Source organism: Triturus cristatus, chromosome 7 (assembly GCF_964204655.1).
Source record: "Triturus cristatus chromosome 7, aTriCri1.1, whole genome shotgun sequence".
Lineage (NCBI taxonomy): Eukaryota > Metazoa > Chordata > Amphibia > Caudata > Salamandridae > Triturus > Triturus cristatus.
The window spans coordinates 1,860,933,531-1,860,954,659 of record NC_140590.1 but is presented as its reverse complement, the minus strand read 5'-3'; the positions used below and the strand labels follow the sequence as shown (position 1 = coordinate 1,860,954,659).

General features: G+C 43.6%; 1 protein-coding gene across 1 annotated transcript in view; it reads left to right on the top strand.

The window, feature by feature from the left end:
* LOC146813503 (uncharacterized) overlaps positions 1–21,129 on the top strand; it is a 32,592-nt gene that overhangs the window by 191 nt on the left and 11,272 nt on the right. Inside the window, exon 2 of the mRNA XM_085620252.1 lies at positions 989–1,092. The gene's annotated coding sequence lies outside the window, so the exon portion shown is untranslated. The remainder of the gene's footprint in view (positions 1–988; positions 1,093–21,129) is intronic.

The window sequence follows — 21,129 nt, the reverse complement described above, 5'->3', positions numbered from 1 at the left end:
TTGGACTTCGGAGCCGGGCTCGAGTCTCTGCGTCGCCGCAGCATCCTGTGATCCTGGGCCAATCACCTAGTGTCCCTGCGCCTACCAAAAATAAACGAGTCCTTGTGTAAGGTGGCCGGTGCTCCTGGGAAGCCTCTAGATCCTTCCGGTCGAGTTCGCGGTATATAAAACTGAAGATATGCTGAAGCCGTCCTGCCACTCCGCACCATGTGACCTTGGGCAGAGAGGGTATCTGGTACCTATGGTTCCACACTACACACGGGGCACCTGGGGTTCCACTAGGCGCCCCAACATTACTAGTACCAATCATCCCGGGTACTGACTCTTGTCTTTTTTAACCCCTTCCCTGCGGGTGATGGACCCTTCGCTCCTGGTCGAATCTCTGGACCTTGCTCTCTGCTCGTGATTGTCATCTGTACCCATCCCTCCTAGATGGGGGTCCCCGTTTTCTTTTCATTTGTGACTTGTTCTCCGTCACTTCGGCTCCTTACCTCTCGTTATACTTTTTTGAATCACTTTTCCTTTTCTTCGTTTAGCTCTTATTTGTCTCTCCCATTTTAGCATTTTGTCTGACTTTTCATCTTTCTTATGCGCATTGTCTGCACATTAGGCCTGGGCGGCAAATTCCGTTCCGCTCGCGGAATTTGCGAAATTTGCGTAATTTCGCGTTCCGCGGAGAACGCGAAATTGCTCAAAAGTCTGCTTTCCGCGATTTCGCGAAATTTTTGCTTGTTCGCGTTCTCAAAATGCGTGTTCGCGAGATATTTCTCCCCGAGCACGCAAACAGCAATTGTGAACAGGAAAAAAGCATCGCGAACAAGCAATTCCGCGTGCTCGCGAAATTTCTGCGTGTTCGCGGAGATTTTTTACCGTTTCGCGGAGATTTGCGTAACGCAATTACGCAAATTCCGCCCACCCCTACTGCACATTCCTGTGACAAACGTATGCTGTGAGCTGACCTCAGTTTGTCTTTCTTTCTTCTTTCCAGGGTCATAGATTGATTGCACAGGGTTCTGAAGACCTGGTGAAACCAAAACCTTCTCAGCCGTGGCAGAAGCAATGTGTGGAACCCGGGACCCCCCAAGACGGCAGGTAATGCCTGAAGCAGCGATCTTTCTCCTTGTCGGTGCCCACCAGGCGCGCAACACCCATTGACTCACAGGGCTTCAGCCCCCCTCCCGTTGTGTGTGCCAGCCCGGCATGAGACACCTTCCCGGGCAAAAAATCAGCCGCACCCGAGTACTTCACAGGTCTTTAATAGACCATTTGCATGTTAATGAGGCCTCACTGTTGTTTCACCCCTTCTAAGAGCCCCTGCAGCTCCACTCTGCCTATTGCTTAAAGTTCAGCCCCCCCGAAATTTTTGCTCAGCCCCCCCCCCGCCCCCGAAATTTGGCTCTAGTTGCGCCTCTGGTGCCCACCATCACAGTGCGGAGAGCTGCAAGTGGGCGGGGTTTGGTTAAAGTTAGCTCCTTCTGTGTCTGAGGTGATAGCAAAGTGTTCTGAGCCTTAACCAGTCCCCACGGCTGGGCAGCTTGCTGTGAGGCAAGGGGGCTGGTAGATGGGCCTACCTGTGTGTTTTTTACGTAAGCCGGTTGGCTGAGCTGGACTGTTCTGCAGGCCAGGCTAATGCTGATGAGGCCAAGCTTATGTCCTCGGTTAAAGCAGAGTCGAAAGGCTAAAATGACCCCCTGTCTGGTGACGCTCTCCTGGGCCCGACTGGCCTAAGGCTGACAAAGGCTGACTGTGAAGTGGTTCGCGCAGTTCAGCTGGGCTAGTTGGCTGCCGGGTGGAGAGACAGGCTGGACAGGTTGGAATGTGGTGATGAGTCCCCGAGCCAAGTTGCTGAGGTCAACGGCAGGGCTATAAGCTAGCGTGGCAGGCTGACTTGACCGGCTGGCTGAGATAAGGGCTTGACGGATACTCCGTGTGATCGAGATACTGTGTCAAATGTTTGGAGGAATCCTGCGGGGATCCGATAAGTAGCTCGCGCGCTGCCTTCTGTTTAAAGCTGGGCCACAGCAATTCGGGAAAAGAGCATGTCATCGCGTGCGCGCAGTTCTCATTCGAGCGCGCGCTCCCCTTTTAATATTGTTGTTTGGAAACGTGAGGTTTGTGGTAGGGTCGCACCACCCGCGAAGAAACAAATGAATGGATATAATGTTCAACAACTGGAGGATTGCGCTTAAAACTATGGAGTGCTCCTGCTCTTTCAATGTGTCCTGGCAAGCTGTGTGGAGCCTGACTATACAGGGACATCTAGTAATCACCTGAGATACTGCACCCTCATATATGTAACGGGGAAATGACGTCTGCAGGAGGCACAATACTCGTGGAAAATTTGCATTCCCACAATGCTTTGCTACAGAGCAGCCACGTATTCGTTCTCGCATGATTACATTCTTCAAGAGCATATCGTGTGATCATTTTGATTTTAGCTTTGTTTATTATTTATACTTGAGAACGTTTGATGTGCATTTACACCCCGTAACATTGGTGTGATTTAAGTTTCTTGTACTATGAAAGACAACTCTTTATCTTCATCCACAGTATTCCTTGTGATAAGAATGGGGAGATACTGTTAAATTTATGGAGTATTTCTGTGGTAATCCGAGCGAGCATGTGTAAAAGCAGCAGCCGTTCGTGTTGAACTATAAAAAAAAAAAGAGATCAACAAAAAATGTATAAACAGTAGTAAAGGGGCCAAAACCCATAGGCGTGCCCAACAGGGAAAAAGGAGGGACATAAAATACACTAACCCAATAGCAATAAGACATTATGAAAGACACACTCAAAAACAAATAGGAAAACTGAGGCGAGGTAGGGTCTAAGAAGCAGCACAGGAGAGCACAGTCTATCGCGCAGGGAGTTCACATTATACAATACATACTAGACATAAGGGGGAGGTTACGTGATAACTATCAGATACACTTTCAAAGCAAAGTGATAAATCGAGCAAGGTATGCAGAGTTGGACAAAATCTATGATGTATTTTAATGACTTGTAGGATCGCTACTATTAATATCTGTGGACTCAACGACCCGGGTAAAAGACTTAGGGTGGCGGCATTACTTAGGACACTTAAGTTGGATTTGGTTTGCCTCCAAGAAACACACGTTGAAGCTTCTAAGGGCTATATTATGGACCACCTAGGGTTTGCCGTGTTAGCAAATACTAAGCAAGGGACGAAGCATAGGGGGGTGGCTGTACTAGGGAGATCCACTGACGTGGAGGTGATAAGGAAAATGGAAGATCAATGGGGAAGGTGGGTAATAGTGGAAATAAATTTTAAGGGGGAAAAATGTACCATAGTTTCTGTGTATGGTTCGACAGAAGACGATCCTGAACTTTTCCAATTTCTAGACACTGAGTTGGCACTATGGCCCGAACCAATTATATGCTGTGGGGACTTTAATATTCATGATCCCAGTAGTTCATTTGTACAGCCGGGGAGGATCTACGCAGGGAGAAAAAAGAGAACCCATAGGGCACTGTCAGATATGGCGTCAAATAATTCTTTAGTGGATCCGTGGATTAAGTTGAACCCAGGTATCGATGGTAGTACCTTCTATTCGGCCCCCCCATAAGGTACTTGTCAGATTGGACTACTTTTTGATTTCAACTCCCCTGATGTCAGAGGTACAAATAGAAAAACAACCTCGAATTGTTTCGGACCATAGCCCTCTGATTTTAACTATTAGAATGGGTCAGACATGGTGAAAGGATATGCAGTGGACATTTGATAGAGCCCTTTTGAAGGATGAAGGATACAGGGTCTACATGACTGATTGGATCAGGGCCTATTGGGAAATTAATAAAGGTACGGCTCCCCTGGGAGTAGTATGGAATGCCTTTAAGGCCGGGGTAAGGGGCGAGACGATGAGCTATGTGTTTTCATCCCAGAAAAAGACAAGACTTAAAATTAAGGAGGTTTACCAAAAGCTGTTAAGGATAGAGGAGGAACTGGTCCGGGATATAAGAGATAAGGCACCAATAGAAGATCATTTATTAAAAATAGTGGCTCTTAGGGCGGAGGCGGCAGAGAGCATCTAAAAAAAAGCAGCAGAGAATTACTTAACTAAGAGGGAAGTTTCTTACGAACTAAGCGAGAAGGTAGGCCACTTATTAGCAGTACGCACCAGACAGAGACTAGCAGCTTCAGATATTGAGGAGATTACGGACGGGAATGGAATTAGGGTCACTGAAACGACTGAAGTAAGGGAAGTGTTCAGGCAGTTTTATGAAGAGTTATATACCAGGGGTAGGGGAGGATCTATAAGTGAGGTTCAAAGCTATCTTAGTGATATCATTCCTCCGGGTATATCTATGGAAGAAAAGGATAGGTTGGATTCCCCCTTTAGTCTGGAGGAATTTCTCACGGCATTAAGTATGTTACCATCAGGTAAAGCAGCCGGTCCAGACCAGCTCCCGGTGGAGTTTTATAAAGTGTTTTATCAAGCCATGGGAATGGACATGTTTTATGTCATGCTGGAAGTGCAGAAGGGGGACAAGATCCCTGAATCATGGGGGGAAGCGGATATTATTGTTATCTAAAAAAAAGGAAAAAATTCGACACTCCCAGGGTCATATAGGCCTATTACACTGATGAACGCAGATACTAAGGTGTACTCCAAGATACTAGCAATAAGACTTGCATAGGTAATAGAGGGATTAGTAAGTCATACTCAGCATGGGTTTATTCCAGGCAAAGGCACCACACAACATATTAGACAGGTGATTACAGCCTTTGATGCGGCGGGTGTCCTGGGGGACCCTATCGCGGCACTCTTCTTGGACACCGAAAAGGCGTTCGATAGAGTCTCCTGGGAATACTTATGGCAAACGCTAAAGTGGAATGGATTGGGGAATAGTTTTATAACCGCAATGCAGACTCTGTATAAGAATCCGTCAGGAAGGATTAGAGTTAATAGGGGTAAATCGGCAGCAGTTAGCATTGGGAGAGGGACTAGACAGGGCTGCCCATCTTCTCCATTACTATTTGCTCTTTACCTGGATCCATTGATAAGGAAAATAGAGGGCAATGTAAGGATTCCTCCAATAAGGTTGAATGGATGTGAGGTAAAGTCCTTAGCCTATGCCGACGACGTGGCCATTTTGACACCCAACCCCAGCATGGCCATAGGAGAAATTGAGTCCGAAGCACAAAGATTTGGGCAAATATCGGGGTACAGCCTAAATAGCTCCAAAACGCAAATAATATGTAACCATCATATTGTTTTCAATGATCAAAGAGTCATCGATTCAGCGGTATATCTGGGGGTTGCAATTACAGCGGATTTAGACTCACTGATACAGAAGAACCTGGCGCCCCTGATGCTAAAAGTTAAGACGGATCTGGATCGAATGAATAATATGCATTTGTCACTAGTGGGCTGCACCAATGTTATAAAAATGCTAATATTGCCAAAATGTTTATATTTCTATAGGACAATACCGCTATGGTTTGAGGTGAAATGGTTTAAAGATCTTGACAATATGTTAAATAGATTTATTTGGGCCCATGGCAAGACCCGCAGGGCATATCGTTTCATGTCTCTGCCTAGAGAGAGAGGAGGCTGGGGAGCCCCGGATTTCAGACTATATTACTGGGCATCTGCACTGCAATATATGCGTGGGCTGCTAGGCGGGGGCGGTTTGGATGTTAGAACACTAAATGATTCGTCTAGGATATACTCCATAGTGTTGGGACCAGAGGTGGAGAATTCTTCTCTTAAATGTATTGACTTTGCATATTACAAAAGAACCAGGTTTAAGACAGTCCAAGCCGCAATTAAGATCTGGAATGCAGTGAGGAAAAAAATTGGTCTGGGCCGATATAACAGATACACCAGGTTGTATAAAAATGTCTCCCTCCCAAAGCAGATTTTCTGGGATACCACAATGGCGGGCTGGATGGAGAAGGGGGTAGTACAGATTGGGGATCTGAGGAATACGGAGGAGGTGTTTCAATTTATGGATTTAGTGAACAGTTTTGGATTAGACAGGAGGGATTTTTTAAAATTTTTGCAGTTAAGAAGTTTTCTGGGGAATAAGCAGGGTGGGAGGATTGGGTTTGGTAAGGTAGAAATATTGGAGAAAATAAGGTTAGGGGGGACTGTTCTATTAGGAGTTTCTACGCGAATCTGTTAGCAGGAAAACCAGATGATATGGATAAGTATAGTGAAAAGTGGGCAGACAAGCTGGCAGGTGAGGCTAGCTGGTTTAAAGAGTCACTGGACCTAGGGCGTACTCTGCTCTGCTCAGCGCCGCTGCAATCACAGCAGTATAAAACCCTCTACTCGCTATATTTCACCCCAGCAAAGATAGCAAAATGGGGGGGTACCGCAGGCACCACATGCCCAAGATGTAGTTCCCCTGATGCAGACCTAATCCATATATTTGCTGTTTGCCCGCAAATACAAACAGTGTTAAAAGATATAGAGAAGTTTCTTGATGCCTCCCTGGATATCCAGATTACCTTAAATCCCCCAGAAATATTGTTAGGGATAGTCACAGATACCAATATTATTCAGAGGGAGTTTATTTTTGTCGCAATGGCAGTCTTTAGGCTCTGCATAGCCAGGGCCTGGCTGGATAAAAAAACCCCCGTAATGCAAGTCTGGCTCGCTAACCTGTTATCTACTTATAATCTGGAAAAAAATATATATGCCCGGAAAGGCAGAACAGGGAGAAAATTGGGGTTAAGGATATGGGACCCCATTATAAAATGGAAAGAGGGCCTGGGTTTGAGAGGTTAATTCAGGAGAGCTGGGATGAATTTGAGGCATCTGGTGTTGAAACTTGTGATGATATTAATCCATTGAAATAAGTAGGATGCTTTGATGAATATTATTTTTTTTCTTTTTTTTTTTGGAAACGTTCTGATATGTAACATCTTATAAGAATCTAAATGTACTATTGGAGATTGTGCGATGACATGTGCTAACTGTGCAATGGTGAAATTAATAAATATATATTAAAAAAAAAAAAAAGGAAAACTGAGGCGTAGACTCCCTAACTAAAGTATATTCTGCATGTCTCAACGAGACAGCGCATGCGCTGCCTAGGCGAGACCTAAAAAGGATGTTGTGAGATGACACATATTATTTCAGTGAAATCGTAATTGACGCGTTTGATAAAGTGTTCCATGATATATTGGTCCCAAACCTGGCAGAGGTGAGTATCAAAGGGAAAGCACAAAAGTGTTGTAAATCTTAGTTGTATGATCAGCACGAGGCGACAGAGCTTCCACCTTTTCAGTCTGCCTTCAAAAAGCTGAGTAGTCCCTATGGGGGAAGTGTAGCCCTTGACTTCCAAGCAGTAGTATTACACCAGGGATAGTTCAAAACCTCTCAAATTAGCGAGTTTCAGTTATGCGTTTGGTGCATTTAGTTATACATATGCCATTTCAGAATATACAAATACATTTTGAAAGTATAATGCAGCATTTATGTTATGTTATGTTATGTTATGTTATGTTAAATGGGACTTTTATAGCGCAACGGCTACTCCAAAGGAGTGTCCCGGCGCTTTTGTGCTCCAGACCAAAGAAAGAGCTGGAAAACATAACAGTAGAAAGAGCAGGGGCCTAAAGAGGGGGCAGATTATCCAGTGAACAGCCAGGTTTTTAAGTCTTTTCTGAAGGCAAGCAGGTTAGCGGTGTTTCGCAAGGACACCGGTAAGGAATTCCATAGCTGCGGAGCAAGAAAGCTAAAGGACGGGCCGCCTAGCCGAGCCCTTTTGATGCGTGGCACCCGAGCCAAAGCCAAAGCTTCTGACCTGAGGGATCGTACAGGTCGATAGAAGTCCAGCCTCCTCTGAAGATATTTGGCACCATTGCCATGCAAGGCCTTATGGGCGAGAGTCATGGCCTTGAAAAGTATCCTCTTCCGCACCGGAAGCCAGTGAAGGGATACGAGGAGATTGGAGGCACTGGTGCGGCGGTGCAGGCCAAAAATTGCACGAGCAGCAGCGTTCTGAGTAACCTGCAAACGCTGGAGGAGGTATTCAGGCAGACCCAGATATAGGACATTTGCATAGTCCAATCTGGACCCTATGAGTGCCTGAACAGTGATCCTCCGATGTTCCTCCGAGAGAAGGGGAAAGAACTTGCGCAACATTCTGAGTATCCCAAAGCATGTTCCCGTAAGAGTGGAAACCTGGGATTTGAGCGAGAGCTCGTTGTCAATTTTAACCCCCAGGTTCTTAGCCCACTTAGAGGACTGAGTGGGAGGGAACATGTCAGCAGGCCACCATCCCTGCCAATCTGGTTCTGATGGGCATCCGAAGAATAGTATTTCGGATTTGTCCGAGTTGCATTTGAGGCTGTTGTGTGAAAACCAGCTAAAGACAGCCTCAAGGCACTCGCAGATCCTTTCTCCATCGAACTCTTCGCTCTTACGACAGGTGAATAGAAGCTGGGTGTCGTCAGCATAAGACTTTATACTTTTCTAGAAACAAGGTGGTCCTAAATGGCGATGGTGCAGTGAAATAAAAAGTCCCATAGTGACCACTTTATTGTTAATAATAGTCCGGCTCAGGTCCCTGGGTTACTGAGTTGCCCCTTTAGTTCTAGTAAACTTTAAAAAGCTGAGGACTTGTGCCCCCCAAGGATCTTTCCTGGGCCCAACGTTGTTCAGTCTATATTTACGCCCACCTAATGCTGTTAAATACATCTCATGGAGTAAATATCACAAACTGTGCGGATGGAAAGTAATTGATCGTATCCTTCGATCGCATTACACCTGATCCAGTGACAATTCTCCTTAGCTGTATGAGGGACGGTTCATCTTGGCTGCTTGCAAATTCCCTGAAATTCAATGGGGATAAAACAAATGTAAGGTTGCTCGAGTGACAGACCTTTAAGAGTGCTTCCATCTGATGTTTGGCCTTTATCAGGGGATCCCTTGCCCACGACATCAGCGGTAATTAGGAATGTATTGTTATTTATTCTTAGAGGGGGTACTCTTGCATCTCAGTTTCCTCCTTTCTCTCCCCCTCAGTAATTTGCTTCTTCTACTGATAGCATTTTCTTATTTTTGCAAATATCATTGACAATTCGTAACATGCAGTCTTTGTGGAAAACAAATCTCTGTCTTCTCCACTTTACCAACAAAGGCCCGTAGTCAGAGGTTTCCCAAAGTAACTTGTGTTAAATATTATTTGCGCAGATGCACATAATCACAGCGCTAGGATGACTGCGACAAGAGTGGACATCGTACAGAGACCTGCAAGGTTAATTATACATGTTGCATTACCTGGGGATATGCAAGATATATACAGACGGAACAATCCCTGATTAGGCAACAAGGATGTGGCTTGTTCCTGACAGACAATCGAACAAACGTAAATAACCATTACAAGTGGGCATTCTTTGTTCCTTTGCATACATTGACAGACAATCGAACAAACTCGTATAAACATTACACGTGGACATTGATTGTCCTTTTTCATACGTTGACAGACAATCGAGCAGTTGGAATATAAACATTACAAGTGAACATTGCTAAGTCCTAGACGGGTAAAGAGCAGGTAGTTCAACATCAAATGTGGCGAAGACACGAACAAAACAAGTCTGTTTGTGCTGACTTGAAACAAATAGAAAGCCACCAAAGTTTGTGATTCATCATCAGAGGGAATACAAAATGGAAGAACTGATGCTCAGGTTAATATATGTTTTCCCCATCTTTTCTGGGAGAATGTATGGGAAGCTCACCCATTCACCACCACTTGTGCCAAGGGTCTCTCACAGAGGAGCCGAAGCCACGCAAGAAACTTGGGGCCAAAACCCATTCGCTATAGTACCGCAAATAGATACGGCCAAACGACTGTGTTGAAGGCCACTTGCATGACACTTCCCCCTTTCTCTCCCCCCCATTAGTTTGGTTCTTCTGCTGATCACATTTTCTTACTTTTGCAAATATCATTAACCATTCATAACATGCAGTCTTTTCATGTCTGTGAAGTCTTAAAAGGGCCTATTTAGCATGGCTGCGCATAGGCGCTGAATAAGACACGGGAGCCGATCTTTAGTTAACACACACGCGGCTCCGACTGCCGCGCCGAGGCCACGCCTCTTTATTTAAACGAGCTAGCGTCTGACGTCGCGCTTCAGCGCTAGCGCACCTCGGCAGCGCGGAAGGCTAGAACGCCTCGCGCGCGCCGAATACTACAATGTCTTTGCCTTACTGGAATGGTAGCTAGAGTGTACGTTGACGATAAGTGGGCCTAAGAAAAGAAACATTCACAGAAAAACAAATAGAGTTGAGTAGACATAGTAAAAACTATTGAATGCCACTCGTCTATTGTCCAGTTACTAAACTGTCCAGTGCGATGAGACAACAGTTGGAAATCATCATTAAACCTGTGTATTCCGTGCCATAGTCTCACCTAACCACCCTCTCTTCTTCCTTCTCTACTGCGCCCCATTCCTCATATCACTGAGGTCACACTCATGTGACACCACTTCCTTGTATCAAGGTACTTATCGGGCACATTGCTTTGGAGGCTGCGATTAGAACAAACAGCAGTGCAACCATGATCACCGTCTCTACCGTACCAGAACACTGCCATGACTAGGTTGCTATTGTCCTGAAAGCCCACTAAAGGCGATCGGAGGAATGCTTGCAGATCGCATAACTGCTGCCTACCGCTCCCAGCCCGTTGTTTTTTGCCCACCATTCTACTCTGGACAGAGGCTTGCCTTATGTAAATCAGTGCTGACCCTGCTCCTCATTGGAACAGTCAATCCCGAGCTGCCTGGCGAGGCACCCTGCACACGGGTCCACAAGCAGCCCCAGAGCGGTTTCAGCTTTATTAGGCCTCGTCAGTGAGGTATAGCTTAGATGCTGTTGCACAGCGATCAGGATTAGCACTGATTGCTGGCTCACGCATGATCAAAATTAAATGCCCCAGCATACATGCAATATACAAATACACTGTCGATGGGACAGCCATTTTTCATCTTGTTTGAGCCAACCCAAATGTGTGAAGCCACAACTGAGGCTTTTCCTTCTCCTACCTCTACCCCAAGTCCTGGAACTGCATTCCCTCCCACCCCCAGCTCTCGACATCACTCTTGCTAGAGGATTTCAGAAAGAGACCCAAGACCTGGCTTCTCGACTGAGCCCTGCTACCGAGCGCCTGGATACCCTCACGTGTGATTAGTCGCGCTATACATATACTGATTGATTGATTGTAACTTTTCTCTGTATTATTTGCTAAACTTTCATGTGATCAATTTCTCTACATTCTGTCGTTTGACACTGAAGATCCTTACGATGCCAGTTTCGTTGTCACTCTGGCACCACAATGAGAAACTATTACAATGTGGCCTGACCCCTCCCATTCTTTTATCTTTTCTTTTCCTTTTTGTAAATTCTCAGTCATGCTTGGCGTTTGTTCCTGTGTCCAGGCTTCCTTTTAAACAAAGGCGGCCCAGATAGTTCATTCTACCTTTCCTTCATCTGTAGTCACTTTAAAACCGTTTTTAATGCTGTTTTCATATTGTGATTTCTATTTTTTTCTGTAAGCGCGTTTGGCGGTCCTCTTTTGTCTAGTGCTACTATTTCTTTTTCAGTAATTACCTCTCTTTTTGTTAATTGATCATTTTATGTTGTCATCAACAATTATTTTAAATACTCTTCTTTTTTGAGCTTTTGTGGATCTGTACTGGGTACTTCTTCACCTGTTGTCAGGAGGACCCTCCATCTTCTGCTCCCTGATCAGGACAGTGACAGTTACATTGCTGGCTTGGTGTGGTTGTATTTACGTGTCCACACTGGTCAATGATTGATGCTTTACCTCCCCACACCGAGTGCCATCCTGGCAATTTTGGGCACATCATTATCTAGTAAAGGCAGATACGTCACAAATGAATTGGGAATGATTATTCAGTGTTTTCGGTGAGTCGACGTAGATTTTTCTGCAACTATGCATTCCTTGGTCACTTGGGGTGTTTTTGTTATGTTTGGAATATCCACCTATCTTTTTCCCACTGCACATGTCATTGTGCCTCTATGTTACCTGATTGCACCCTGAGTACTTTCCTTTTTTTTCTCCTTACTCACTTGCAGGTTCTGTATAAAAATCCTTACCCAGGCCTTAAGAACATAGTTTTCAGGATATTGACTCTAAGACTAGTCCATAAGGCTTCTCTTAATGTTCCAATGGCCCGCAGAGTGCTTTTGATTTATTCTGGACCCAACTTCTATTCTCTAGCTATACCTAATCATTTCTGTCCTGATGATGACCCCTGTTCAAGCAACCGCCACAATCCATGTCAGGGTGAACCAAACAAATTCAATAAATTAACCTGTGCTTAACCCTTTGATAGATACATACAAAAGCAGTCAGGATTGACTCAGAAGCAATGTGTAAGGAATTTATGCAGCACACAAGCAGTAATTGGGTGCAAAGACAACGCAAGAAAAACCCCACACCAATTTAGAAAAGTAGAGTACATTTTAATTAATGATTTGACAACAAAATCCAATAAGTAGAACTGGGATTATTAATATTTCAAGTTAAAGGTAAAAACTATTGCCTAAAAGATCAAAGTGCCAACCGCGTTTGTCTAGTTGCGCAAGACCGGGTCAAAGTCGAAAAATATGTCCAACTATGATGGAGCGCAGGTCGGATACAAATAGTGAAATGGACTCAGTCGGGGCTTCCCTATGGACTTGGAAGAAATTCAGAAGAAAATGTTCTGAGAAGGTAAAGATCAGCAGGGCAAGGCGGCAGGCGGTGTCTGAGGAGGAAGAGTCTTTGTTGGCGAGCAGTTGGACGAAGCTGTGCTGAAGACTTCTACATTCGGACTTAGTCACTGCTTTGGATGTCATAAATATGCAGCATTCTGCAGCACACATGGAAAGAGGAATATGCCTCTCAGGATTATTTTGGAGCAGGAAGGTGCCCCTTCCTGCACAATCCAGTCCTGCATGTAACGGAGACACCCTTGCTGGCTGCCAAAAGGGCGCTAGTGCAGGTGAATTTATTGACTTAAATACGCTGCCTTCCTGCCCTTACCCTGTCACGCTGTGCAGCAGGGTGACTTGCTGCGCGGCAAATTAAAAAATCTACCCCCAAGTATTGTAAGCAGCCTTGAGTTATTAGACAGAATCATCTCACCAGGACAGTTTCTAAATAACATAGAAGTCTGGGTGCAGCAGGTGGTAACATATGTGCATGTGCTTGTGTTACCTCAGAGATGGATTATTTGTAAAGTTTTTAACTCAGTATGAAGGTTGCAGGTAGTACGATCTTTAGCACCTTATTGTAAGTGAATATTCTCTCTTTGGGAAATGTTTTGCACAGAGTGTACACTGTTCTTAGTAGATACTTTTAAAATACTTTGTGGTACATTTTTCATGAAAGTTTCACTGTCTGCAACAAGTGTGGTACAGAATAAACTCCCTCCATAGAGTAAACAGTGTTTATAATACACACTTTTCAGCTAATGTCCACTTCATTTATGAATGTAGGCTCCATGAATGTGAAAAGATTTGATGCAGGTAAGGACTGTCCGTAGGAAGGCATTAATTATGTAACAGGGCTTGAGTATCTGGAGAAACTTTGTTTCCTCCGAACACATAGCTGCCAAGGTTTCAGATTACTATGTGTGACATTTCCATAATTTCAGAGTAATTATGAGTGACATTTCACCGACTATGAGTGACACTTTCTCACGGGAAAAATCAAGCAGATAAGATGAGGGAAACAAATATCTGAAACTACACCCATTTGAGCAACGTGACTGCGTCAGCAAAAATACATTTTCATAGCATAGCAAGTCAGTGCAACAGTAGTTCTTGACTTATACACTCTTCCTGCACGGGACAACGTAGGTCTGAGACTGGCCTGATTCACCATAGCACAGTCACTAACTGTATGTGTTATAATCTGACACACTGTACAACCAGCACCCACTGACTGGAGGCAGCTGCCTGGTCGCATTCTGCCAAAAAGGAATTTGCTAATTAACACACACACACGCCCCCCTCCCCCGCTGGGGCTGAATATACTGAAGCACTATATTTAGGCCTTAACCAGAAATATTTTAATATTTCCTGCCAGGTAACTCCGTGTAACCAGCACTGCTCGACTCACTTTAATTAACTACGTAATGTATTCCAGGAGCTGTATGCAGTGCTGACCGGTCCGGATTAGCTGGTCCAACTGAACAAAGCGACAGTGCTGATTATTAAAAGAAAAGTCCAGGGCAGGCACATGTGTGAGAGAGAGGAAGGATGGAGAAGGCAGCCCGGCAGGGTGCAACTGCAGCATAAGGGAGTCTGGAGGGCTCACAGGCGCTTTCCAAATTAATGTAATTTGAACAACCTGCTGAACTCAAGAGCCATAGAGTTTGCTGGGAACTTTATACTAGGGTGTTTGGACGTTCGTTCCGAGCTTCTCTCCCCTCACCCACATCAGGGGGGTAAAACTGTGAGTTTTCATTAGTGATGGAGAGTCTGGAGCGACAGTCTGCGACTAAGTTTTCATTGCCAGGTACATAACTCATGGAGTAGTTATACCCTTGTAGGCCTAAAATCCATTTGGAGATACGGGGGTGGTGTTTTCAATGCATTTAGTTGAGAACAAAGGAAGCAAAGGTTTATGATCCGTTTTTAGGATGAATGGAATTCCCCATAGAAAGAATATAAAATGGTTTATCGCCCAATAGTAAACGAGAGCCTCCTTTTCAATTGTGAAATAATTACATTCTGGTTCTTTCAAAGTTCTTGACGCAAAAGCTATCACTCTTTCTTGTCCTTTTACATTTTGTGTAAGTGAGGCTCCTAATCCTTTCATGCTGGCGTCGGTTGTCAAGGTGGTTCTAGCATTAGGGTCAAACATACTTAAAATGGGTGCTTCTTCTATGGCTTGTTTAATTTGTGTGAAGTCATTCTGACACTGTGAGTTTCATTCAAACATGGTACCTTTTTGAGTAACTGGTCCTTTTGAGGATGTGCACTTATTCTGCAAACTGTTTTACAAACTTGGACATGTACTCGACCACGCCCAGAAAAGATTTTAGTTCTTCTTTATTTGTAGGTGCAGGAGCTAGTATGACTGAATCCACTAAACTAGATTTACGTTTGATTCCTTCACCTGATATGGTGTGACCTAGATAAACAACATATTCTACACCTATTTTGCATTTGTCTTTTTGTGTAGTGAACCCAGCTTTATTCAGTTTGGTTTGAACTCCCGCTAGAACCTTATTATGTTCTGCCTCTGATTCTCAGTAAATTAAGATGTCGACCTGAAAACACAGTACTTTGTCTGTCCCTTGAAGAACGTGTTGCATTATGCGTTGAAACACTGCTGCAGCAGATGCTAGGCTGAACGACATCCTAGGAAACTGATATTCCGCAAACGGAGTTATGAAGGAGGTGAGAAAGTTGGAGTCAGGACGGAGGGCCACTTGGCGGTAAGCTTAAGAGAGATCGAGAACACTGAAAAACTTTGCCCCTTGACTGACACTGAGCATCTCGTGGATATTTAGGAGGGGATGTCTATCCACCCAAATGTTAGAATTCATGTCTCTGAGGTCGACACATAGACAAATGCTCTTTCCTCCCTCCTTAAATGCTACCACTATGGGAGTCAACCATTCAGAGCTCTCAATACGTTCTCTCACACTGCTGGCTTCCAATCTGTAAAGTTCTTTTTTGAGTTGGTCCCGTATAAGTAAAGGAACAGATCTGGCCTTGTGGACAACCCATTTCCTCTGAACCTTTTTGCTTGATTTTGTGTAGGAATCCTTTCAACAGTCTTAATTTATCGGAAAATACTTTGGGGAATTGCTCGTATATATCTTTACCAACATTAGATCTTTCCACGAGATAAACTGGTTCAGGATCATTTGGGTAAGCTTGATCCCCAAGTCTTTTTGGTGTATCCACCCTAATAAATTTGAGCCATTTTTCATGATATATACCTTCCCTAAAGTGGATCTGTCCTTGAAATCGATGTGCATTAGAAGCATGCCCACAAGAGGTAGGGAATCATGGTTGTATCCTCCCGGTTTGATGTCAAGAGGCAATAGAGTATAGTCTTTGTTCCCTGAGTTTTCTTGAAATGAGGATTCATTGATGAGAGTGTATGGGGAACAAGAGTCAGCAAACACTATATGCGGGACATGATCTAGCATGATCTCACATTTGGGGTAGTTGTTGCAAGAGGGTTCCATATTGTTTGATACTTGAAAAACAATCTCCTCACTGGGAACAGGTTCATTACTGACCATATGGGTAACATTTCTTGTAATTTCTTTGCAGACCGTAGCAAAGTGTCCTCTTTCATTGCATTTTCTACATGTAACACTTCTGGCAGGGCATTTAATGTTATTGGCTAAATGGTGGGGATTACCACATCTGTAGCACTTAAATTTGCTACCTTCAGTTTTTTGTTTCACTACCTCAGTAGAAAATGATCTGTTCTTATCATCTTTTGTAGTTGTTTTTATATACCCCTTGGTCCATCACTTGCTTGACATCAACTGCATCTCTCATCTCACTCATGGAAAATGCAGTATGTGCTATACTTTTCGCAATATCAATAGAATGTTTTAAATCTGGAGCATCAGCTAACAGTTTCTCTTGTATCTTTTTCTCACTGGTGCATCTAACCAGTTGGTCTCTGATAAGAGATTCGGTCAAAGTTTCAAAGTCACAAGTTGATGCTAACCCCCTCAAAATTGCAATATAATTAAACACTTTTAAATTTTTACCTTCCGATCGTTAATAAGAATTTGTGCCGTTCTAAAACAACATTAATCTTCTCCCCAAATTGTGCTTCTAATTTCTTAAGAGTGTTTTCATAAACATCATGCAGTACATCACCATGCGCATTCTCATTAACATCTTTATTTTCAATTATAGATCTGGAAGATCATCAAAAATCTCTCTAGCATGTTTTCCTAAATTATGCAGCAGTATATGTTGTTTACGTACATATGAAAACCTATTATCCCCATGGCAATTAAATAATACTCGAAAAGGTTTACCCATTTTTTCCATGGTAAAAGAGGTTCCCCTGCTTCATTGAGAAATGAAGGAGGTTGGGACACTGTAAATGCTGCGATAGGGAAAGGGGAGAGATGGATGAGAGAAGTAAGGAAGGAAAAGAGAATGTATAAGAATGCAAGGAGTTTTGAAAAAGGACAAATTCAGATGAAAAAACTGAGTTTAAAGAAAAGTGAGGGTAGAGAAGCAGATGTAAACTGCGAGACTAGCTAGCAGGACAAAACATACCTACAGCTTGAAATTCTGATAGCAATACAGTTATATTCATAAATAACAGTGAGAGTACCAAATTACATTAGTATCAAAATGTTCAGGGAGTTGTGCCAGAAGGAATAGTAAAGGCAGCTTACAGGAATAATAGGACCTTAGACAAGAAAAATCCTCAGAACTAATAACTGCGCTCTATCAATGAATCAAAGCACTTTGCAGGAAGGTAGAACATAAATTACGAGTTCAGCAACAGCCTCCTTGGAACGCAATGTTTGACTGGAAACTGTCACATGTGAAGGCAATTGGACAGAAAATTGCACCCTTGTGTACTAATGACAAGCTGTGCCTGTCAGCGATGTAACTGCTGGCAGGCTGTGGAGATTAATGGTAGCCCGAGCTTGGTAAATGTGCCAAACAGCTGTAAAATATTTGTATTGCACGTAGGGTGAACACTTGACATGCACTCTGGTGTACCAATAACGTGCTGTGCCTGTCAGCTATGTAAATGCTGGCAGGCTGTGGAGAATAATGGTAGCACGATCTTGGTAACTTGGCAAACAGCTGTAAAATATTTGTAGTGCATGTAGGGTGAACACTAAGCCAGCTGTGCCTGTCAGTGATGAAAATTGCTGGCAGACTGAGGTGATTGATGGCAGCCCCTTTTTCTGTTGATATGAACGTAGCGCCAAGGCTCTAAGGGAAAGAGCGGAGGAGTGATGTAATGTACAAAGAATAGGCTGTCCCTGTCAGCAATGTAAATTGCTGGCAGGCTGAAGAAATTTACGTTGGCGACTCCCTCTGTGAAATCGAGGCAGCGCCTGAGGCACTGAAGGAGAGAGCAGTACGACAAACTGCGTGACTGAGAGAAAGCTGAGGAAATCGGACTAGCGAACCGATGCTTACCGCCCCTCCCTCGGTGAAATTGACACAGCGCTCGACGCTCTGAGGAAATAGAGTGGAGCGGCATGATGGGCCATCCGAAACAGCTGGTGGAAAGGGGAGGGTACCAGGAAGTAAGCGGTGCCAGGAGCTATAGCAGCAGGGACAGCCGGCGGGCTGAAAAATGAGGCACAAAGTCAGACGATCCTCTCCCGCGGTGAAGTGAACACAGCTCTCAAAGAATCCAAAGAGGTGAGAGCTCCGCTCGCGCTGCCACCAGCCGAGGGGAATAAACGTCGTCTAAGTACAGCTGAGGGGGATTTGAAACTGCGAAATGTAGTGCAGCAGGCTGCCTTGAGAGCGGGTAACCCTCACCACAGCAGTAAAGGCTTGTAGGAAGGCAAACTGCTCACGGAGGAAGAATCCTTCTATAAGTAGGTACACAATACGACAGCTGAAGCTAGCAGGCAAGAAAGCTGCACATGGAGGAAGAATTCTTCTTTCAGCAGGCTCGTAGGAACGGCGCTCTCCGCCTCGCAGAAGACCACACAGAGGAGGATGTGAGGTGGTAGACACGCTGCAGCAGGTGGAAGAAACTGGGGAGAGGATCTAGGGCTGCCCCCAGCACAGCATAAATTGTCGCCAAAATGTTAAATAAACCCCTCACACAAGTTGAGGAAGAGAAAGATGTTGGCTCTAACACTTTCTTGTCTAAGCAATGCTCATTTGATGGCTTCAATTCCTTCAGAGTGAGGAATAGATGTGTACAAAGACACAACATGTATCGTGCATAACGAGATTTCTCCTGTATCAGGAATGTCGATAGATTGAAGAATGTTCAATAAATGTGTCGTGTCCTGCACATATGACGGACTGTTTTGGACAATCGGTTGAAGAAAGACATCTATGTAGTGCCCCAATGAATCATGAATGGACCCACATCCGGAGACAATGGGTCTCAACGGAGGGTCCTTCAGATTTTTGTGTATTTTTGGAAGAATATATAACTCCGGTCTTCTGGGGAAACGAGTAAATAAATACTCCCTTGTTTTAATGCTAATCCATTTCATCTCAACTGCATGTCCAAGAATAGAATCCAATATCAATGAAAACTCATCAGTGGGATCATTTGGTAATGGTAAATAAGTGGAAGAATCTTGTAGCATCTGATTGATTTTACTCTCATAATGTGTACGGTCCATAACCACTAATGCTCCACCCTTATCTGCTTTGGTGAAGTGTAAAGTGTCATTCATTTGCAAAGATTTTAATGCAAATCTCTCTTTTCTAGATAAATTGGGGGTGCCTGCCATTGCAGGTGGTAATTTTGCAATATCTTGTTTAATCAAAGTCTCAAACAAGTCAATGGCCTAATTTGAAATAGGGGATACAAAAGTACTGCGAGGCTTGAATTCAAGATATTCATCTTCAGTGAAAGATTCAGATTCAGTGACAATGGTCGAAAAAAAGTACCGTAATCTTAATTTTCTGGTGAATTTGTACAAGGCAATCAAGGAATCTAAACCTCTAGACTGAAAAGTGGGGACAAATGAACACCCCTTATTCAACACTGCAAGTTGGCTATCCGTGAGTTTCTTGGAAGAAATGTTGACAACTAGTGTTTCTTTGGGCGACGTGATGTCCCTGTTTTTACTGAATCGGTGACCTCTACGAGGTTTAGGTTTATTTTTAACAGTGGCTACATTCTCATTCGCTTTTTTGTTGGTTTTAGGTGCCGTCTACCAACACCTGTTACACTACTCAGGGTGTATTTGTCAGTTAGGCTTGTGGAAAGCGGTGCATGCGCGTTTTTTGTACATTTTTGTACACACACTGGCACTTGGGAGGATTTGTCACTGTCATCTCCTATTTCGTTTTTCAGACGCGACGAATAGTAATCATGTGCAACCTTGATGGTGCACTTGCTTCAAACGCATTTTGGTAAGCGGGTTTTGTGCATTGTTATGAGTTTTTTTACCCTCATACTCCTTGCCACTCTCCAGTAGTAATCATGTCATTTGTCATTTTTTAGATTTCGTTTGTGTTTGATTTTATTTTTACGCAGTTAAGAATGCGTTTTTTCACGTAATACCATAGGTAAGAGCATGACATTACCTTTTGGTCATTCCTGTCGGGTTGGCTGTCAGTGTTGGAATCTTCTGGAACTTCTATGGTGCACAATAATTCGGGATGGTGATGGTTCGATTTTCACTTCAGTAAATTTCTGTTGGTGCACATGTCATTTGGATATCGTTGGTGTTTTTTTTGGTAGTGATGGGTCTTCTCATCATTGTCAACTTTAGTTAATTCCTTTTCTTTCTCTTTCTTTACAATTTTGGATGAGACTGTAAGAGTTTGTTGTTCCTGCCCCCACATGACCCATAATGTTTTAATAGTCGACACCTCGTGATTGACATGTTTATAATTGGAATATTGTCACTTTTTGATTCCCTGATGAAGGGCTTATTTGGAAGGCCCGAAATGCATTGGGAAATGTGAAAAACCCTGATGTTTTTGCTGATCAAAAGCTGTTTCATTTGTCATCCTTTCATCACTTTTATCTGGAATCTTTTTGATTCACAGATTTCAATTTGATTCATGGACAATTTGCTGATTACGGTTGTTTACAATAAGTAGAACTATAAACTGTTGTTGATTTATTGTTTCTAAAAAAGTAGTATACACTTTACAGTGTATAGATTTGTAGTGCACTGGGTATTCCCAGATACATTCCTGGGTTGTTTTCTTAATCTTTTAGGAAGCTGGCATTTTATTGCCCTAAAGTCAAAAGAAGAGAAGTCCCTCTTACGGCAATGATAGACACCGAAACAATAACTCACATCAAATCCATTCACTCACCAGACACCAACACCCTCAATAGGCCAAGTATAACAGTTTAAAAATATTTATTTTCATTAAAACAAGTTCATTTCAGTTCATCATACCATCATCATTTACAATGAAAAGTCCTATGATTAAACAGAAGATAAAAACTATGATCAAATGTTTAAAA